The 22,634-nt window shown below is 36.4% G+C and overlaps 1 protein-coding gene across 1 annotated transcript in view; it reads right to left on the reverse strand.

Annotated features, from left to right (window-relative positions):
* Positions 1–22,634, reverse strand: part of ctdsp1 (CTD small phosphatase 1) — a 39,287-nt gene that overhangs the window by 15,924 nt on the left and 729 nt on the right. The window lies entirely within an intron of this gene.

The following is a 22,634-nucleotide window of genomic DNA, read 5'->3' on the forward strand; positions in this document are numbered from 1 at the left end:
TCTCAAAACCCCAGGGTTACTATAAGTGAACACATGGTTCTAAGGTTTAGTTGGTTTGATGTATTTATCGTTTTCATGATGACATTCCCTTTCAGCAGCAGTTAACACCGTTTAATCTTTCTCCTCCTATTCTGCAGGTCAGCAGGTTTAGGATCAGTGGAAGCTAAAAGTAGCTTTTCTCATGTTTTTTGGGCCCCAGCGCCCTGCGAGTGACTCCAGTTCTATTCCAGTCGTGATGAATAACAGCAGTCGCATGTCTGGACTCATCTTTTGTCATTTGATCTGCATCACTTCTTGATAATATCTTTCACACCTTTTGCGGGAAATGGGAAACTTAAGAATGTCTCTATTAAGCCAATCAAGCAACAACACAGCAATGACTAAGAGGGAGATGCTTTGGACTAAGTAAATATGCATATGTATGGTACAGGTGTGCAGGTGACGCCGATGGATTTTTGTATCAAGCTAACCACTAATTTAACTTTTCAAGCACACATCAGAGTGCTGTGCAATGTCAGAAGTAGTGCTGGTTATATAAAAAGACGGCACTGTTATGAATGTTGTCAACCATGACATCAATTTTTTTATTGGTAATAATGCATAGGAACGATTCAAAACAGAAGTCCCTATGATCTAGTACTAATACACAAGAAGACTACTGAAATTAATGATAGACCTAATCTAATGATCAGTCTTGATAAACTATTCTGAAGTCCTAAATCAAAAGTCTACTGGATGAAACATTTTTCTAATGTTTAACATTAGAAACATTTAAAGTGTTCCTACTTTCTTTGCTAATGTTAACCAGATGTAAAATTGGCCCAGACAAAAGCAACCAATTCTAGTGGTGTGAAATACATTTAAGGGACTCTTATTACTATGAACTGCAAAAAAAGATGGAGAAAATACTGTATAACATCGCCAGACACAGAATGTCCTGGAAAACAAGTTTTAAAAGTTTTCTGCCAAACTGCCCTAAACCAGAGAAACATGGGCCCAATTTCAGCCTCAGTTTTTCTCTCTCTCTCCTGGAATGCTGCCATGTCACAGATCCACAACCCTTTGCTGATGAGTGACTGGCCAAACCAAAATAAGAACAGGAAATGCAAGGGAGTGAAATAACAGCAGAGTCGGAGTGGAGCTTTCTTGTATAGGACTGCTATTGGAAGACCTCTAGCAAAAGAATGGAGAAGGTACAGGAGAAGGCCTGGGAATCTTTAGCTGGTCCACTTACAGTATAAATAAACACATTTTAATATTCAATACTTTTGACAACTTGTTTATTTCAAAGATATAACCTGAAAGGAAACATTTTAGTGGTGAAAAGGAGGTACAGCTTTATATTATATATAGCATTTTGGACACCCATCAGTAACAAGCTGTTGCTGATTAACTCTCATCTTCAAGGGTCAATACAAGTCTATAAAATCAATACAAGTGTTAAGTGTGATCATTCGAGTTTTACTTAAAATATTCACATTAAATTAAATTAACATTTAGACAGTATCCTTATACACTATTCCCGAAATTTACGAGCCATTCCTCGAAAACTGTTCTAAGGTTGAAACTATGTAAACCAAACCCACATATACCATTTCTTTACATGTAAAACATTCAAAATTGTTTCCAAAGTCTAGAAAGTCACCTTATATTATTTATTTTAATAGAATAAAAATAAATGCATAGAAATGTAAAGAATGCAGATGTACTAAGGAACTGTATTGTTACAGGCTTCAGTGGGAGGTCATGCCATGGGGGTGGTTATTTCCCATTTGGCTATGAATGACATGCCCTCTCTGTAGTGAAAATCTCGTCATAACAGCTATGAAAATGTCGACTTCATTATAGCGAAAACTCATAAACCAGCTGTTTGGAAAGCAAGAGATGGGTGGGTTAAAAGCAATATTTACTTACATTATGATTCATTATATAAAAGCAATTGAAAAATCTTTGCTGTAGCTCAATAAAACATTTTTTAAAATAATTTTAAAATTGCCAGTTATCCTGGAACAGTCAATCACACATAATTCACATCTAGGCTTGCAACTATGATCCCTATGGCCACACGCAAAGTCTTCTGTCTCATCCGTCTTCAGTAACTCATCTTTTAACACATTAGAGCCAACACAGCCCCTTACCAATTGACAGGCATGTTCCTCACTGACAGCACTGCATGGGAGGCAACATGGGTCAAAGTTTAATGTACAGTAATTAGCACTGTATGAACTTCTCAGTGAGGGGTTCAAAACTGAACTGGTTGGGAACTGCATGAAATTATAATCAACTCTTGCCCTAAAACTAAATTTACAGAACTTTCAATATAATGCAGCATGTAAAATGTTGTATTTATAAGTCGATGGATAACATCCAACTATTTTATTTTAATACTAAAGCAATTTTCTAACTGCTTTAATATAGGGTAGTAGGAGTGCCTCAGCCTATCCCAAAAAGCAATGGGTACAAGGCAGAGTACACCCATTGCAGGGCACACCCTCACACCAGGATCAGTTTTCCCAGAAGCCAATTAACCTACCAGTTTTTGGACTGTGAGAACACAAACTCTACACAGATAACATCCCAAAGTCCAGAACTAAAAAGAGGCCAGGTCCCCAGTGCTGTGAGGCAGTGACGCTAGCCACTGCTCCATGGTACCACCCCAAAAGATAACACTGCATTTATTTTTTTAGGAACAAGTAATAGGTTTATTCCATGCTGAAAAAAAGAAGAAAGAGAACACAACGTTTCGGCCGTGGAGCCTTCTTCAGGTGTGTTTATTTTTTTATTCCATGAAGTAAAACCATTTGTGCTTCATGGTTTTGGCCTCATAACTGTCTTTCGATCCAAAATGAAAAATAATGTAAATCTATATGTGCATCCTTACATGCAGACAATAAAGAGAAAATCAAAAGCTTTATGTTTTTAAATATTGGGGAATTTAGGACTGTAAATATTGTTTGCAATTGTGACCACTCCAAGTAACTGCCAAGAAAGAGCTAAACAGTTCCAGCATTCAAAGTTCACCAGCTGTTCTGCATATAGCCTATACAGTTTAATACAGTTATTGTTCTTTCTGCATTTGGAATAATAAAAAATTCAAAGGAGATTTAATAAAAGTGCATTAAGCTATCAAATTGATTAAAAAAGTACCTTTTCCACAGCTCTGATAGCCATTCACGTTCACAACTAATAGCATGAACAAGTTATACAATAAAACACAGAGCTAACTTAATTTCAACACAGCTGTGTCAGACTTTGTTCAAGCTTGCTCAAACGGAAGAACTCCAAGACTTCAAGCTGTGCAAAACATTTATTTAAAAAAACACTGCCCGATGCCCCTTATTTGGATGTTCTCGTAGGAAGAGTCTGTAAAATTAGTGAGCAGGGAGAAATCTTCTCTTTTTGTACACTGCTGAAGTTATGAAGAAATATTATTGGATAATTCCTGTCTCACATCACTATGAACATTCTTTAAATTTAACATTATAATTACATATTATGTAATGCGTCTTTTTTTTTACATCTGCTTATATAGAGATATTATTCCTAACTCCTAATGGTCATGGAAACCCAGAGCCTTACCCAAAAGCACAGGTTGCAAGGTGTATTAAACCTCAAATAGGACACCCATCCATTTCAGGTCATTATACACCTTTTCTGTTCTATTTTGTTTTTAGTAGCCGTAGTAGTATTTATTCTAATAACGGTAGTGATTCTTCTTATTGTAAATCAAAACAAGATATTCACAAGCACCACACATGCATACATTTCCCCCCAGTTTGATTAATTATGATTATAGGTCTGTTAGGGTAAAATGTTGATGTAACTTAACCATTATGCCCAGTTTTATGCCAGAAAACATAGTTGTATGAACATACGTTCAGCAACTTAGCACTTGTAGATTTTTAACACATTAGATTTATTTTTTTCCTGGCAAAAGATTTTAGGGAGTAATGGCTAAAATAAAAAAAAAGCCTAAAAACATTTTCAAGAGCAAGGAAGACTGTTATCTGGTATGTTCACATGTTTAGCAGTTCAAACAATCACAAACAGTGCCTATAAAACAGAGCATGCATCACATCTCCACCCACATTCTGAACTTCCTCTATTAATTTATATCGGAAGTTAGATTTTAACTTGACAGCGCATTTAAGGCTCTCGGCACTGCCTATTTACCTCTGAAACAGCATTTGGGGTTACAGTAGATTAATGCCTGAGATAAAGCAAAGGCACCAAACAGATCAGGCAGTAAGAAGGAGCTCAAACTAGTTTAAAGCTTTTTCAAAACCTTTCAAAGCACACCTTCCTCATAGTTCAGTGACTTGGTTACCCTCTATGAAGTCACCCTAAGGCCTTAAAACCCATTACTGATTTGGTTTTGAAATAATACAAAAGCAAATGTTCTTTAGTATTCAAACTTTTTAAAATAAAATGTAATTTCTGGATGAAACTGATGGTTTTGAAAATGCAGAATTTTTAGGATAATTACTTTTCATGTTTTTCTGTCCAACAAAATATTTCAATCGTATGTTTTTTGGAAAATACTAGCTAGAAAAGATGCTGCATTTTTGGGATTAAAGAAATCTGACTTTTTCCTGTGCTCAAACAAGGTAAACATATCGTTTTTTTATTACCTAAACATATATTATAGCACAGGCATAGCAGCTCATGAGTTTATCACAGATCACGTACAGCTAGTGGGCAGTATGATCCAGCGTGCCAAATAAGATATTAATCACAAAATACTATTTCAAAGCATCAATGAGGATCATGAAACAGGGAATTAAGGATGGTCATGACAAAATCCAAAGGAGTTTTTAATCAACTGGCGTGAATATCAGTTTTAATTTTGCATTCCCTGAACATACTCGTTGACACAACAGAAACAAAATCATGGGTTACTATATAGTATCTCAAATTATTTTTGATTTGTATCAGACATCAGTTGCTTTTTTCCCCCATTTTAGGTCAACCCTTAACCTCTCAATACAACCTTTATTTGACATGTGAGACTTGAAACCCTCAGAGATATGCACAATGAAGCCAGCCACAATTCTTCCTGTACTGTGGTTCTATAAAGTAAAAGGTACAGATCTGCTTACCACTTGCGGGTACTGATAGGCAACAGGGGGACTGTTATGTTGTACACTTTCATCTAGATCCAACACCTAATCCCCACTGCATGAAGGCAATTTGGCGTTTGTTTGTTTTTAGTTTAAAAGTGAATCAAAACAGGAAAAGAACCACACCCCACTACCACACTATCAGCCGTGATACCACCTCAAAGGTTTCGCCTAATGAACCCTTAAGCAAGAATCAGACTTATTACAGACTCAGTGTGCAATAAAGCAATCAAAAACTCCACCTGCCTCTCTGCCCAGCTCTGAACAGTAGAAGCTCTACATATATTCTATCTCGAATAGACAGGATCCACTGATGACAGGGGAGGGAAAGTGGAGGCCCTCAGTGCAGTATCAACATTTTTCAGCTGAGGTAAGAGCAGTCAACCAAGTCTGTCCCTGGCACTCCAAGACTGGAGTTATAATTTAACAAAAGCACTTGGCGAGAGAAAGATACATCCTTTTTTAGAATAGTGGAGAAAGAAGAAAAATCTGTATAAAAAATGCAATCACATAATGACCATTTATATTCATGTATATAGTGAACATTGTGTGTTAAAAGGTGTCTCAATGTCCCCCATACAAAACGTATAACAAGGGACTAGATTCATATGATAGTGTCTTAACTGACACCAAGTATGCTCCATGAAGACAATTTAGGTGAATCATTCATATTCACTCCCTGGTTATGATTTATGGAAGATTAATTTCTATGGTCCCAAATGACTTCCTAGGAAATGTTTTCATCTGTAACATTCAACTCCTTATTCCAAGTAATAACAGCTGCTAAGGGATTATATAAAACCTCTAAAAGAAAAACACAGGCACGGGTAGTCAGTGCCTTTTGTCTTTCCCTAAAGGACAGCAGATTATGTATAGTGTCTGAAGATAACCTCTCTCCCCAGGGCTACATCACAGAACAGAGAGACAAGCAAAAAAGAATGAACTCCAAAGTTCATATCCATTACAGCTTCAAACAAAAGAAAATAAATGCAAAACATTTATGATTTATTAGAAAAATAGGAGAGAAGAGAATGCCATGTTTTCTGGAACTAAGCGAATCCATCAAATGCCAAGGTAGCAATTATTTGAGTAATTATGGTGGCACAAAACAACAATTGTCGTTTAACAATGTCTACTGTCAACAATAGAATAAATTAAACCTTTAAGTCTATGAAGAGAGCCTAGATGTTCTTCAAGTGGACATCAAGAGACAGGAATGCGATGACTGAACCAAACACAGAGTGACTGCAAAGCATTAAGGCATAAAAATAAAGTTTTAAGAATGACAGAGCTAGGCTTCTCACAGATATGTGACCTAACAGATTGGACAATTCATTGGACAGTTGCTTCCCTTTTCAACATGAATTTGAAAACCAAACATGCAATCTATCCCAATAAATTAAAGGAGGAAAAAGAAAAATCATAAATCTGAACAAGTTAAGATGAGAAAGCACATTCATTTTTTTTACTACAGAGATCCAAGCTTGAAGAGAACGGAGAAAATATATTAATTTGCTCTCAAGTCTATGATTGCCTGTTTAAAATGTTACTAAATTGTTTATAATTATAATGGGGACAATCAATACCAGCTGAAATGTATTGGCAAACTATAAAAATAAATACCAACTTCTTGATTATATTAGTGATTCATGATGGCATGCAAATACTGGACCCAGAATACTATCAAATTCACTGAGGGATCTGACCAAGTGGTTAATTCAGCAGGGTTCAAATATTGTAATGGTATGAAATGGAAAAAAAAAAACTGCTCTTTATACCTAAAATAGGCATACTTGAAAACAGATTTCTTCCACGTTCACCCCGTCTAACCCCAATACATTCAAAAATTCCCTTGTAACAGTGAAACCTCAGACTCATAAAATACTTTGTATAGTTTTGGTCAACAAGTTACCAAAAAAAATATTTTTGGTTTGAAATCAATCCAGAGAAGAGCAAACAGATAAATACTTAGACTAAAAGAAATGACCTATAAGGGGACACGATTCAAGAAATCAAAATTTTTAAGGATATTAATATCAGGCTTCTTCAGAACAGTGAATTTGTAATCATAAGGCAGAAGAGGAAACTTGGGGTAAGTGCATTTCTAATGGCGTTTTGGAGGTACTTTTTTAAATTTCATTAAAGTAATGTCAAAAATATCAATGAAAACTCACTCCCTCTGATTTGGCGAGCCTTTCAGATGCGATGAATGCCCCCGCATACTGAGCTACAGTAAGGTAAAGAATTGCTGTAAAACTCCATAGAGGACTTCGAACATAGTGGGGTACAATATGATTTGACATCAGCTTTCCTCAGTGATCTCCTCTCCCCTTTAAAGGTGCATCTAAACTTGGAAGTTATAGTATAATCTGGGCCAAAAATTAGGGCACTGATCCCTAAGCAGCGAACAGAATCAGATTTCCTCTTTGCATTCAAAAGTAGATGTCTGTCAAGGTGCAATCTATCAATGGTGAAAAGAAACAACTGCACTCTGCCATGGTCTCCAGTGGAGCTATTCCTATGTATTCTTTATGCCCTGCTCTGATGTCATTGCCATAGCTTGGTAACCTTTGACTTTCAGCCTATCCAGTCTTGCTGCAAGACTATTCAGTACCTTTGATCTATTGTTCATTATCTAAAGTACTGAACAATATTCAGTATCTGCTCAGTATCTGGGTTCTTTTACCACCCAAACTTAAGTCCAATTTTGAGATCAATTGCTGAACAGTTCACATCTGAACAACTGCAGTATTGCAGTAATCTGTGAACTCTTTGCTTAAACATCCTTAACGCTAGGTACAGCCCACCGAGAGTCACAGAATTACCAGTGCAGGAACACCAAAGCACTTACTTTGAGCAGATCAACAAAACTATACCGAGGCAGTTTCGTTTTTTGAATCAATACATAATAATAATAAACTTTATTTTATACAGCTCCTTTAAAGGTGGCTTCTCAAAGCACTTTGTTAAAATTGTAACATTCTTGTTTAATACATTATGCATAGTGCTTCCTCTTTTCACCAGTTTTAAATATAAATAAGTCACACCTTCTCTATGTTGATATTTCAAAAGTCGACACTTTCAGCACTGTACTTGTCCAGATGTTAACTCAACTGACACGAAAATGCATGGAATCTTTAAAGTGTGCTATGGCAAGCACAGGCATGTTGAACAAGAGCCGCACAGAAAGAAAGTGTCATAGCAGTTTAGTCACTTCTGCCACTGTCTTTACAAAATCATCTGCAGGTGTTTAACAAAACTTTACACCAAAGCTTTAGCACAACTATTCAGCAAAATGCTTTAAAATGAAAAGATGCCAGTTTTTGTCCAAAATAAAGCTGTCCACCACCTAAGCTTCATAAAGCATGGAGCAATTAGGAATGCAGATATTTAAATGAGCAAAAATGTTTTGCTTGCCTTTAGGCTATCAGCCAGTACTAAAACACAACCCCCTATAAAAATATAGGCAGAAAGTCAGTATTTACAATCTGTTCTTCTACTTAAGCAGATCTCATCAAAAAGAGCATATAAAAGCTTATATTAGTACTACATATTTGTAGTATACAACAAATGTCAGGTCTACATATTAGCATTTTGTTGGATAGTACAGTACTTCATCCTTACTACATGCATTGAATTCAGTTTCATATGTAAAGGTCAGGCCATTTTTAACACTTGTAAATGCAAGCAAGGCTTTAAACCTGCAAGAAAGCATAACCTCATTTCAGATTTGTTTTTGCTTACTCCTTTGGCATATGTTTAATACACCATGTTTACCTTGGCTTGCACAAAGCAAATTAAGTCATTCCCATGATCCTGAAGTCATAACACTGCTGCCAGCGGAAAAGGCCAGGACAAATAAACAAGAATGGCATCACTGGTGGCATGACAAGAACAGGACACCTGTGCTGCATTGAAGGCATAGTTTAAGGAGCACCCCACAGATTATCAAGTAAAGCTTTAGAATCCTTAATGTCTGTTTAACATCTAAAAAAAAACTCATGGAAATACTTGCATCTAACATTGTCCTTTTAAACAAAAGAAATTGAAACTAAACTATAATTTGGCTTAAGGGCTTAGATGAAAAGGGAGGACCCTAATACTGATCAAACTTCAAAATACAGTATGTGATGCATTTGATGTGAATTTGTAATTGTACTACCTGAATCTTCCCCCCCCAGGAGAAAAAGAGTCAACTGAATGAATCCTTAAAAATGTGCAACAATGCAATTGGAAACTATTTTATTAATTATAACATATTAGAAAACCTCAAATGTTTAGCCAGACTTTGAGTAAAACCACTCAGTATCATTTGCACAAGCATCATTATTATTTTTAAAGTTTTTATCATCCTATATAAGGTATATATCTCTGTACAAGTTTTAAAACTACACAAATACAACAAAAACAATAAAGCATGGCCAAAAGTGTATTGTGGTTTTATGTTTTAGTTTACAGTGACATTAAAACCCTTATTAAAGAACTCTTTAAAACAATCACAAAAATTACATCAACGATCAGAATTTATGGCACTTGCTGAACAGATCATCAAAAGTGTCATATTAATTTAAGGGGATTTCCAGATATATGCACTGACTTTGTATCTGAAACATGGCTTTTCACTAAAGTATTAAGTTTAATATAGTATAAGGAATATTATAATATCAAAAAAATATATAATTTTAAACTAATTAAGTGAACAGAATCATTTTGGCTTGAAACAAAATATTAACTGAGGACTTGTTTCAGGAAATCAAAGGTCTGAAAGGCATAGATCAAGATGAATCAGTGGACTTTAAGATCAGCAACAATATCAGGACATGGTGATTAAAGTAAAATAAACCTGGGGGTTCAGAAAACTGGAGGCAGTGTTTCACACCAAGTATTGTAGAGATCTGGAACCAGACTGGTTCCTAGTCATGTTGAAGCCCACTGTGGCAATTCTTCAGAAAATGTCTTACTGAAAATTGTGAATTATTAAGCTTTTAGTAACCAATCAAGCAAGATGGTCTTCTCTTGTCTGTACACTTTATGTTCTTGTTCTTGTTATGTTCTACCTGGTTTTTAAGTAATTAGCTAGTTTAAGATACAGGATGCTGATTTTTTCATGTGCAATTCTATAGCTGTCTATGAAAACAACAGACATATATCCTAATCTAACCATTGTCCTCTAAACTTCCTATAATCTGAAACTTTGCTCAACAAATATTATTGCTTCCAACTGCAAGGAAGCTAAAAACAACAGATTCACAACTACTTATTTCTCCACTGATCTACAAGAATGCAGAGAAGTAATGTTACTTCTCGTTGAATTACTCCTTAGAACATTTAAATGAGGTTCTGGTATACCAATCTCTTTTTTAAATACTCCAAATCATGCTGGATCTGTATAGTTTAACACCACAGGTTGTAGATTTGAAAATATACTATAGTGTAATTGTTTTAAGGACATCTAATCAATATATATTTTTAATTTCATTTCCATGAATTATTGCATCATTTCACTGAGATTTGTTATCTTAACACCATCAAAACAATTGACCGTTAGTGGGTAATTCTTCATATTAACTTTGACTTTCTGAACTGTATGTGTAGCTAAGATGTTCTAAGAGTTTGATAAATTATAATATAGTATAATATGTTGATATATGCTCACACCCGAAGAAGGCTTTTCTTTCTTCTCTTTCCAGCACGGAATAAACCTATTACTTGTTCCATAATATAGTATGTATTCCTTGGTTTCTTTTGCAGGTTCAGTGTTCTGACAAACCATCAAATAAATTGAACTTTTAAAATTACTACACAACTGTATTACAATAATTCTATTTTCTAAAGCAGAAACTGAATGGCTTTTAGAGAGCTGCCAACTGATACAATTTTCATTCTCTGCTCTTCCATATCATGAGGAATAAGACAGTTTACTTTAAAAGGCTTCTTAGAAATGTGGATATTTGTGGATATTCAGAATTAAACCCTGCAGCTCAATGGAAGGGATTCTGCTTCAAATTAGACAAAAATCGTCCTTTTTGTCTGGCGAGATGAAAACAGGAACATCTCTTCTTAAGTGCTGCAGAGCATAAACCTACACATACAAGTAAACTGCTATAAGTAAAGGCAGGACTGATCTTTATTTTTGAACCCTCCCAATCTGAAATAGTCAGTTGTTAATCAATTTAGCTTTTCACAATCCTGGTGGGAAAGAAGACACTGCATGTTTTCACACAATGTCTTGTGCATTACAAGTTCCACAGTTAGAATTAAGTACAAGACACCAGCTATACTGCGAGAACAGAGGTGTGTGATAAGTCCAATACATCACTGTTGCATTGATTTACCTCAGCAAGATACACAGTGCTCCTCCTCACTGGACCTCCATTTATAGCGAATAACAGCTACTCTATAACGCTACAGCTATTTGTGATCCAGCAATGTCTGGACTTGTGTTGTGCTCCAAAACAACAATAACAGAGTTTCAAAGAGCAAAATGGTTATCAGAAGAGGGTACTGTAGTCCAACCTACTACTGCTAAAAATGCAGTCATGACTACAAAGAACAGAAAGCTAAAATGAACTAAGAACATATTAAAGTACTGGTAATCTACAGCACTACGATTTAAAAAAATCAAATTTTCAAACAAAATGCAAACAAACAGATTTCGTCTCTTCCTGGATCATATATCAGAATTGGAGCACTGCTAGCAGAAAACACAGCATTTACATGATCTAAACAAAATGTTCCAGTCATTTAGCTTCCTTACTATGTTCATTATGGCAATGGGAAAACAAGCTGAAAGCCAAAGCAAAAAAATGCAAACAACACAGTCTGGCTTTCCGAGTGCTCTTCAGAACAGAACATGTACTTAAATGAAAAGGTGTCCAACCACCTTGTATCAGAAATGTGTAAGGACGGAAAAAACGGGGAAAAACCTCAGAAAACTAAAGAACAGCTTAACTGAAAACTGAACACAAAAATAACCCCCTTTTAAGTCTTTCCTAAAATTATTATGGAATAATTAATGTTAATGCTAAAAGTGTTACAAATAGAATACTAGACACAGAGGCTATTACAATGCAAGGTAGCTGTGATATGATTGGAAAGACACAGGCCTGTTTGACAGAAACTGTTGGTGATGAATTAAATGTTAAATACTGTAGGTGCATAAATGTACAGATCTAGCACCACTGTACACTGTACAAAAATAAGATGCAAGCACAGGAAATAATGGCAGAAGCAATTTGTAATCCATACTGGTAAAACTCTTAAATACGAAATGAAGATTTTAACAATAAAATGTTGTTATACACCACCAATTACAGGTGTTTATATGAACCACCAAATAGGATTAGGAATGCCTGTATATAACAAATCAGGATTTAAATTTTATGCTGGGACATATTTATGCTGGGAGTTCTGAAGTAGACATTGTGATGACAGAACTGGTTAATCCCTGTTTTTTACAGTACACACAAGCAGAGGTACTGGTATTGATCTAGTTTTCTCAATGAGGACACAGTACGTGGAAAAAAAGGTGAGAGAACAGCTTGGGAAGCCACAACGCAGTACTGTATGTTCTGAAGGATGAAAATCTGCAAAGGTAGAGAGAAGTGTATTTTATGCAAGTACAGGCTATGAAAAAATGAGACATTTTCCAGCCAGTAAAACTGAGTGGAGTCTGACAGGAGTATCGGTAGGTAATAGGTGTTATACTTCAAAAAGTAATGCAAAGTAAATTCCTCTCAATGTTTAAGACCTCAAAGCTCAGAAAGCATAGCCTAGCAGTTTCATAAGTCACTGAAGAAAAGCTACAGAAGAAAGCGCTTAAAACATTTAAAAGGAATGTTTTAAGACACAAAGTTATGTAGAGTGCAGTAAGCAACAAGCAGTAGTAAAAAGGGACATCGGAAAATTAAGATAGAAAAGAACATTTTAAATTTTGAGAAGTCTCAACATGAAAGAGTTACAGTATGTTAAGTATTACAGGCTCTCAGAATTAACCATTCAGCTGGAGCTGATAGTTACTTGCAGCCTGTTAAGCAAACATTATAAATTTCTTTGGATAGGTTAAAATAGCAATGGATGCTAATAAAGCCTTCAATATAATATATTTAGCTTTCCAGAAATAATTTGATAAAGGTCCATATCAAAGATTAATTTCAGATTGAAAACTGCAAAAACCTAAGGCGATACATGTGCTCAAGGTGATATGTAAGACTTATGTACCATAAACTGCTAGACAGAAACCTGGTAAAGAAGTTTAATATAGATCAGGGCAGTATTACATGCAAATAGCAACAACATATACTTCTACATTTGTTGAAACTGAGCTTTAACTATTTTAATTTAGGTGATTTTGTGGACACCTCATTATCCAATATGACAAAATATAAAAGCCAAAAGTGTAGAATACAAATTAATTGAACTTCTGTGAATATTTTCCAAGCATTAGTAAGACCTCATTTAGAATAGTGGGTACAATTCTGCTTGTAGGACTTCCAAGACGAACATGGCTGCAATGGAATAAGCTCAAAGAAGGGCAACAAGGTTAATTCCTTGATTTAAAAGGGTGTTCTATAGTGACATATTGAAAGACCTGAATCTGAATTTAAATTTGAATAAAGGAGCCTGCAAAGGGACGCTATTCAAGCATGCATAATCCTCAAAGCATCTCAACTGAATGGACTACTTCAAGATCAAGGCACAAACATGAACAAGGAGGCACAAGTGGAAAGTAAAGGCAAGTATCTCTAAGACAGAGAATACTTCTCCACATAAAGGGCTGCTAGAGTCTTGAACAGGCTACCCAACCATACTGTTGAAGATGATACCTTGGCTTCATTCAGGAAAGGGCTAGATGAGATCATCTGACCAATCACCGACTAACAACCAAACTCGATGAACTGAATGACCTCTTCTTGTTTGTAGCCTTTACGTTTTCTACATATGCAGCTTTCTTTCAGACTGGTTGGTACATTTGGCAAACCTAATCTCTTTAAGTGTGCATCAAAATAATGCCTTTCTATGTCAAACCATGAAACTTTCTTTCATCATTATAATTCAACAATAATAAAACAATTCCTTATTCTTACATAGCTCTTTTCAAGACACTCCACTCACAAGTGCTTTACAGGTAATGGGGACTTCCTTACAATGTAGTTACATCACCACCAATATGAAGCACCCACCTGGATGATGCGACAGCAGCCAAAGTGCGCACAGTATGCCCACTACACATCAGCTATTAGTGGGGAGGAGAACAGAGTAAAAAATCCAATTCATAAATGGGGATTATTAGAGGGCCATGATTGGGGGGGCAATTTGGCCAGGACACCAGGGTAACAACCCTACTCTTCTTAAGAAATATCCTGGGATTTTTAAGGAGCCAGAACCTCAGTTTTACATCTCATCCAAAGGATGGTGCCATTTTTACAGTATAGTGCTCCCATCACTATACAGGGGCATTAGGACCCACACAGATTGCAGAATGAGTGCCCCCTACTGACCCCACTAACACCTCTTCCAGCAGCAACCTTAGTTTTTCCCAGGAGGTCTCTCATCCAGGTACTGACCAGGCCCACACATGCTGATGTTCAGTGGGTTGCTAGTTGTAAGTTGCAGGGTGATATAGCTGCTTAATATCATTATATGTAACTCAGAAATACTGGTTTGATTATAAATAACAGAAAATGACCTTCGCAACACATATGCAAACTGAAAAGATCACAGTAATATTTAATACTTTTATAATTAGCTTTTCTTGTCATTTTGGGATACTGTGATTTAGAAAAAAATAAGTATACTAATGAGCATACTTTAATAAAAAAACTAAAACCAATATTGTATTAACAATGATCTTGACAGTTTCTAACCTGTTTATCCAATGAAAGCTTGGGTACAGACTATATATTTTTCCTCAAACAGTTCAAATACTGCTGTGAACATGGAGGCTAGACTAGGAGATTGTGCTGGCATACAACTGGCAGAGGACTGTCTGGTTTGGGTTACTCGGTGTCCTAAGGGTTTCCTTAGTTTTTTGTGCAACACTGACCCCTTTGGCATGCTAAGTGTTTTTCACCTTCCAGTATTATCCATGAGCAACGTTTCATGACTCCATCTATCACGAAACTCTGTATTGTTAGCTTTCAACATACTGTGAGCCAAACTGATTAAGAATTAGATTCCAAATGTTAAGGTTAGGCTATAAAACACCATTTTTGTTTATAAAGTTATTTAGGCCATGCACCATTCAATTTGTTTTCAGCATGGCCTGTCATTCTTAGGTATCTCTAAGATGTACGGTGGATATAAAAAGTCTGCACACCCTTACTGAAATTGCAGGTTTTTGTGATATAAAGCCATAAATCAAGATAAATCATGTCAGACATTTTTCCATCTTTGACCTTGCAACCAACAAAATTCAAGAGAAAAACAAACAGATCATTATTAAGGAACATAATTGAAATTAAACAACCTACAACACCCTGGTTGCATAAGTGTGCACACCGTTTTATAATGGGGGCTGTAACTGTGTTCAGAGTTAACCAATCACAGTCAAAATCATGTCCAAAGGTAAGTAGCATACACCTGCCATCAATGAAAGTGGTTCTGATTAACCCCCCCCAAAAAATCAGCAGTTCCTGTAGGATTTCCTTGAAACATTCATGGATGCATCCTACTGGGATAGCCATGGTCCGCAAGGAGCTGACAAAACCTCTACGGGATCTTATTGTTGAAAGGTAACGATCACAGAGGGGTATAAAAGAATATCAAAGGCACTGGATGTACCTTGGAGCACTGTGAAGACTATCATCAATAAGTGGAGAAACTGTGGCACCACAGGGACATTGACAAGATCAGGACAACCCTCCAAAGTTGATGGCAGGACAAGGAGAAACTTATTAGGGAGGCTACCAAGAGGCCTACAGCAACATTAAAGGAGCTGCAGGAATTTCTGGCAGGTATTGGTCACTCCTTGCATGTGACAACAATCTCCCGTATTCAGCACACGTCTGGGCTATGGGGTAGGGTGGCAAGACGGAAGCCATTTCTCACAAAAAAGAACATCCAAACCCATCTAAATTTTGCAAAAAAAAATACATTCAATCACCCTAAAATGTGGGGAAAATGTCTTATGTTCTGTTGAGACAAAGGGTGAACTTTTTGGCCTTAATCCTTAAAGATAGCTTTGGTATAAAGACAACACAGCTCATCATCCAAAGAAGACCATACCTACTGTGAAGCATGGTGGTGGAAGCATCATGCTTTGGGGCTGCTTCTCTTCAGCTGGGACAGGGGCTCTAGTCAAGATAGATGGGATAATGACTAGCTCCAAATATCAAGATATTTTGGCACAAAACCTGCTGGCCTCAGTAAGAAACCTGAAGATGAAGAGGAATTTTACCTTCCAACATGATAACGACCCAAAACACACATCGAAGTCAACCAAGGAATGGCTTCAGAAAAGGAAGATCAAAGTCTTGGAATAGCCCAGTCAGAGCCCAGACCTCAATCCCATAGAAACCCTGTGGAATGACCTAAAGAGGGCTGTGTAGAGGAGATCCTCTGGCAATATGAAGGATCTTGAACTTTTTTGCAAGGAAGAGTGGGATAAAATTGCAAAGTTCAGGTGTGCAAAGTTGATAGAGACTTATTCACAAAGACTTACAGTACTGCTGTAATAAATGCAAAAGATGCTTTCACAAAGTATTAGTTGGGGGGGGGTTGCACACTTATGCAACCAGGGTGTTGTAGGTTTTTTAATTTAAATTATTTTTCCTAATAATTATCTATTTGATTTACTCTATTCTATTAATTCTATTCTTGAATTATGTTGGTTGCAAGGTCACATTAAAGATGGAAAAATGTCTGATATGATTTATCTTGATTTCTGGCTTTACATCACAAAAACCTGCAATTTCAATAAGGGTGTGTAGACTTTTTATATCCATTGTACAGGCTATGCTACTGTTCTGTTTTCCCAGTTGCATGAAAACACAGAACTGACCAGTGCCACAACTTTTCAATAAGTGATACCATGAAGATATAAAAAAATATCGAAAAAGTTGCAAGCTGTCACAAAAAAGACCAGAAAGTATTTGATTTGAAGCCTTTCAGACAGCTATTTACTTTAGCTCCTAAGTAATAAAAACATGTTGACTGTAGAGCGTCTTGTAGCTGGATACTGTAAAGGTCTTACAAACACAGCTGCAAAAGACTTTCTATAAGACTCTAATGACCTGTCTGAGATTATTATCTTTTTGTATATAGTGACTGTATATTTTTTATATTTTACATTAACTCTAGTTTCAAACTGCTGGCTCACACTGGAAATAAAGGAGGAATGGACTTCACATACGTGTCCGCAGGACTTACTGAGCTCAAGAATAAGGACAAGCACACTGGCATCTGCTTCATTTGAATGTTGTTGTCTGAAGAAGCCCAAGGTTTATGAGTTAAATGCATGTTTATGTATTTAAAAGGAGTCCAAAATCAACAGTTTGGAATGCTAAAACATGAAAAGAACAGAATCTTTAGTCTACAGAGGTAAATGTTGCAATATTAGTTTCATTCAAATGTATCGATAAGGTCTCTAATACCACCAAGCAATAAATCATGTTAAACCTATACAAGCAACATGAAACATATCACATTAGATGCAAGTAAGTAGTTTTACATTCTAGTCACAATGGTATATCAGTCTAGAGTTCATCCTTTTTTCTGCATAGTTTCTAAAGTGGGGACTTGAACCCATAGTTACCAGTCAAACCAGAGACTTACCCACTATGCAATGCTGTAGATACACATAAAATCATTATAATCAAAAAGCAGTTGCACTTACAGTATATAGCAACTGCATATTATAAAGCTATGTAATATATAACATTGAATATTCATTTCAAAGGATCTAAAAGAGCTTCAAATAAATGATGGACCTACTTCATCTACCACTCAAGTGTAGCATCCACCTGAATGACAGACAGCAGATATAACGTGCCAGCAGGCCCACTATACAGTAAAAGAGGAAGAGAAATGAGAAACTGATTAACCAGATAACATTAAGAGTGAACATCGGGTAGGTCAGACAGTGGAAACAATTTCAGAGTGAAATTCAGCTAGGACACTAGGGTTAACACTCTTACAGTGTCATGGGATCTTTAATGACCAAGTAGTCAGGAACTCAGTTTAACATCTCATCCAAAGAACAACAGTGTATTAGGGCATTGGTTTGGAAAATATAATCCAAAGTGTAAAATGTCACATGCAGGGCCACCAGCGCCACTTACAGCAGCAACATGGCTTCATAGGAGGGATTTCATCCCAGTATTGACCAAGCCTAAAGCCATACGTAGTTTCTGAGATGAGGAGATCAGACTAAAAACTGATTTACCACCGGGGTCTATCAATTAATGATTTGGCAAGCTAGTCCACTAAACAACAGATCAGGTAAAGAAGTGAGATTTTTTTCCCCCATCAGTAGAAAAACATATGTAACCTTTAGGTACACTACAATGTGGATTTACGCAGGGTTAATATCCCTACTTTTAGAAAGACTGCCATTGGGTTTTTAATTGCCAAGCAGGACCTCAGTTTTCCATGGAGGTTTTTTAAAGGCAGTACTGGCCAGGCATAACCTTGCTTCGCTTCTAAGATAAAAAAAAAACATACAGAAGGTAGTAATACTGCTCTATTCTGAAAACATTGTAAGAGGTAGCTGCTCCATATCACACACTTGTAGAATACTTTCAGCAGCATGTTGCAATTGCTTGCAAAACATTAAAACTGAAAAGGGAACTGGCAGCTTGGGTTTGCTCAACATTTGGGCTGTTTAAGTACTACTTTCAATGACACTGCAATTAGTATACTTGTATTCTTGCTCTGATGCCTTCACTAAGGAAGATGCCTTTCAGCAGAGGATGTTTTAAGATTAAAGACCCAGTATTCACTGCTTTAGTTGCTGATATATCAATCACGTCAGACTTCTGTAGTACTAAAAAAAAAGCTAGTAAATATACCACAGATGGAGACTAAATTGTCTCTTCTAAGGAAAGATTCAGATTTGTAAAAGATTTAACTTTTTTGTGCATTATGTTGGTACTCAAAATGTAGTTGGAACAGACATACTGGGTCACTTTAACACAAATAGCATGAAATTAATGTCACTACATTCCTAAAAGCATGTACATTCAAGTTTTACTGTAATCTTGATAAGCCATCTCAATTATACAATTCTAGAACCAAATTCTTGGGACTGTGAATGCTTCTAGTGCCCAGAAGGAAAACATTTTATCTCAGTATGCTATAAAAATAAGAGCTATTGCCCATTTTGTTTGTTACTTTATTAGTGATCAGAATTCATCAGCTTAAGTAAAGGTATAAGACTTTAACATAGATTTTAGGTTTATTTCTACTTGCTAAGTTTTAAAAAAGTCTCAAACTGTTTCATATGCATTTAAAGTATTTTCACCATGAACCAAGAATATAAAAGCCTTTATAAACATCCAACTAAAGTAGCAGGGACAAAAATCCACACATCTGTTATACAGAAAACATTGTAGAGACCGAGCCACAGTACTGCAGTCGGTAAAAAAATGTGGACAAAAACAGTTAAAAGTTAAAACAAATCTCATAAAGTAGTTCAACTACAACAACACACTCTTTAGAGAACAATTAACAGAGGACACAAGCCAACAAGTGCATATGGGTTCAAGAATCCATGTTACCTCCTTGTAGATCTACCTGCAATTTCAAAATGGCTTTGATGTTTCCTCCTTCTCAGGGAAACTCACACAGCTTCCACCCCCACTGTTGACAGATGTTACATATCATGGTACACACCCACAAACATTTGGCCTTGATCAGCCACATAGCAGAGAGTGATTTTTTTTTGTTATGAGAACTAAATGATTCCTACATAACCAATATATATACTTTGAAATGCACTCTAAAATGAAACAGGTTGTAAAACAATACTGGCTTTCTTTAAAAAGCCTAGGTAAACAGTATGTTAAATTCATCCATACATTTTCTAATTGCTTTATCCAATTCAGCATCATGGGGCAGCAGGAACCTTCCCTGTAAGGCACGCTCATAGTCACACCAGGGCCAATCTTCCCAGTAGCCAATTAACCTACCAGTATGTCTTTAGACTGTGGCAGGAAACTGGAGCACACAGTGGAAAGCTACACGAGCAAGGGGAGAACATACAAACTCCATGTAAATAGCAGTGCAGGTCTAGAATTGGGCCCTGGTGCTCTGACACAGCAATTCTAAGCTTTGCACCACAGTGACACCATAGTATGTTACATCTATAATTTCAAAGATTAACACCCGCCTTCATTGAACCCACAGGTTGAGCCCTATGCTCTAGAAGTCTAGATGTAACCAGTTCCAAGGCAGGATCATGTGACTACCCAAATGGACTGTGACCAGAATTCCTAAGGGGCAGTACACAACTGGCAAAACCATGGCAGCCTGGGCAGCAGTCAGACAGGGTCCACTTGGCTTTAGCAAAACAGCAACTTGAAATGTCTTAAAAGCTGGTAGACGTGAAGTGATGTCAGTAAGAGCCATGCTTGCTCCTTTAATTTGCTGCTGACTCTCCAGAAAGGTACTTAGATGCTTGCAGAACCACTGAAGCTCTAAGACGCGAGCAAGTCAGAGGAGGTCCTCTACAGGTTTTCATTCTTCCTATGCAGTACCACAGTTGTAGCCATGAGTTGAGTCTTTCCTACATCTTACTGGCTGGGTATACAATAGGTTTTTGTAGCAACTCAAACATCCAGCAATGTTTATAGTACATTCTGATATAACACAATTAAGATATGTTCTAAATATAACATTAAGGGCAAGTGGGCACTGATACTACATGTGGCAAAGTTGTCAATATAAGCCAATACTAATAGGACACAGCATTTTTCAGCAGGTAAGCCACAGGATGTGAAGTGGTCTGTTTTTTGGAAAAGCCAGATATAAGAAAAATTTAAAAATTAATAAAATTGTAATATATTTTAGTTCTGTGAAGAAACCAAAGTGTTGTGTTGCACATTTGGTGTATACATGAGACAGCGGCCACGTTCTAAGTCTATTCATGTGGGAAGTGCTTGTGATGCAAGTTAACTTTTTCAAGTTTGACGGAAAAAAAAACAATATCTAAGAATAGCTCAGTATGGGTTCTGTGTTTTACCATCATCAATTCCTTCCAGGATAAGGAGACTATGCACTTCAAGTCAAATTCATTTGTGAAGAGAGAGCTGGAATGACTTAAAATATTAATATTTATGCAAGTGCGCAGTTAAAAGAAAAGGGTTTAGAAACACTGCCCTACAGGTCATCGTCTTCCTTTCAAAACAGGTAAAAAAAACAAGGTTTACCTAGGACCCAAAGTCAAAACCCCAATCGCACTGGGCATTTTGTTGAAGAAATTACACAATGTCTCTTATAATACACATAACAACAGCATCAACTCATAGAAATTTCACTTGCTTCAAAAAAGACAAAGACCAGTTGGAACTATATATGAATTACATTATTCTTCACATCTAATGACATTTAGTGAACATTAGGTTTGTAATTGGAGTTTTTGGTTATTATTCACCAAAGTGAAAAGTATATCCACCTCATTCACAGGATTCAAAGAAGCTACTGAAATGAGAACTTCATGCACAATGCATAGTTTTCAAAGAGGACAGAAATGCTACATATTAGTAGAGTCAACAACACAAACAGAAGGACGTTGCTGTACATAGAGTTTGAGACTGAATCTAATGACTAAGCTGTGTCTTGGATATGGATTCTGAGGAGTCCTATGTCATACATGTTGGTGAAGGTCTCTAATCAAAAAGTTGCTTAGAACTGGACAAGCAAGGTTGGACAAATCTCCTCCATTCCCCTGAAAGCTTTCTTTTACCCTTACTTTCGACAGCACCACACCAAAACACTACACAGCACAGCCTAGTTATAGTCTCTTTGCTCTACTATTAATATAGTAAGAAAGTTCTACAAGCGCTTAAAACCCTGTAAGAATATTTTCTTAGCAGTTTGCAGAGAAACCTAGACGTGTGCTACAACGTGCTATTAGTAACCCTGTAGTATTTTTTTAAAATACTACAGCATACTGCAGACCAATAGAGCCCATACCTACAATTACGTAGTGTAGTGAACGCGTTGTTTTTTTACTGCAACGTTCACTGAACTGTTATTATTCTGCTTTATTTACTGTGTATCAACGTCATGAGAGAGCCCAGTTGAATGATTATTGTGGCTTTCCAAGAGTCACTTTTAACAATAACTTTGCAATACGTATTTTAATACTAAAGAACGATATATTTACACATAATCTTCACTGTTTAAACTTGGTTAAAGTTAATGTACTTATAGTCAAAATAATAATAATTTAAGTTTTTAAATAAAGTACCAAGGCCTCAGAGCAGCTACTCACGGAAAATAACGCTTTTACTGTACTGCTCAAATGGGCCCCGCCCCCTGACTGAAATCTAAGTAACTTATCATGCATTAGAA

The sequence above is a fragment of the Atractosteus spatula genome, chromosome 13 (assembly GCF_055471065.1).
Source record: "Atractosteus spatula isolate fAtrSpa1 chromosome 13, fAtrSpa1.hap1, whole genome shotgun sequence".
Taxonomy (NCBI): Eukaryota; Metazoa; Chordata; class Actinopteri; order Semionotiformes; family Lepisosteidae; genus Atractosteus; species Atractosteus spatula.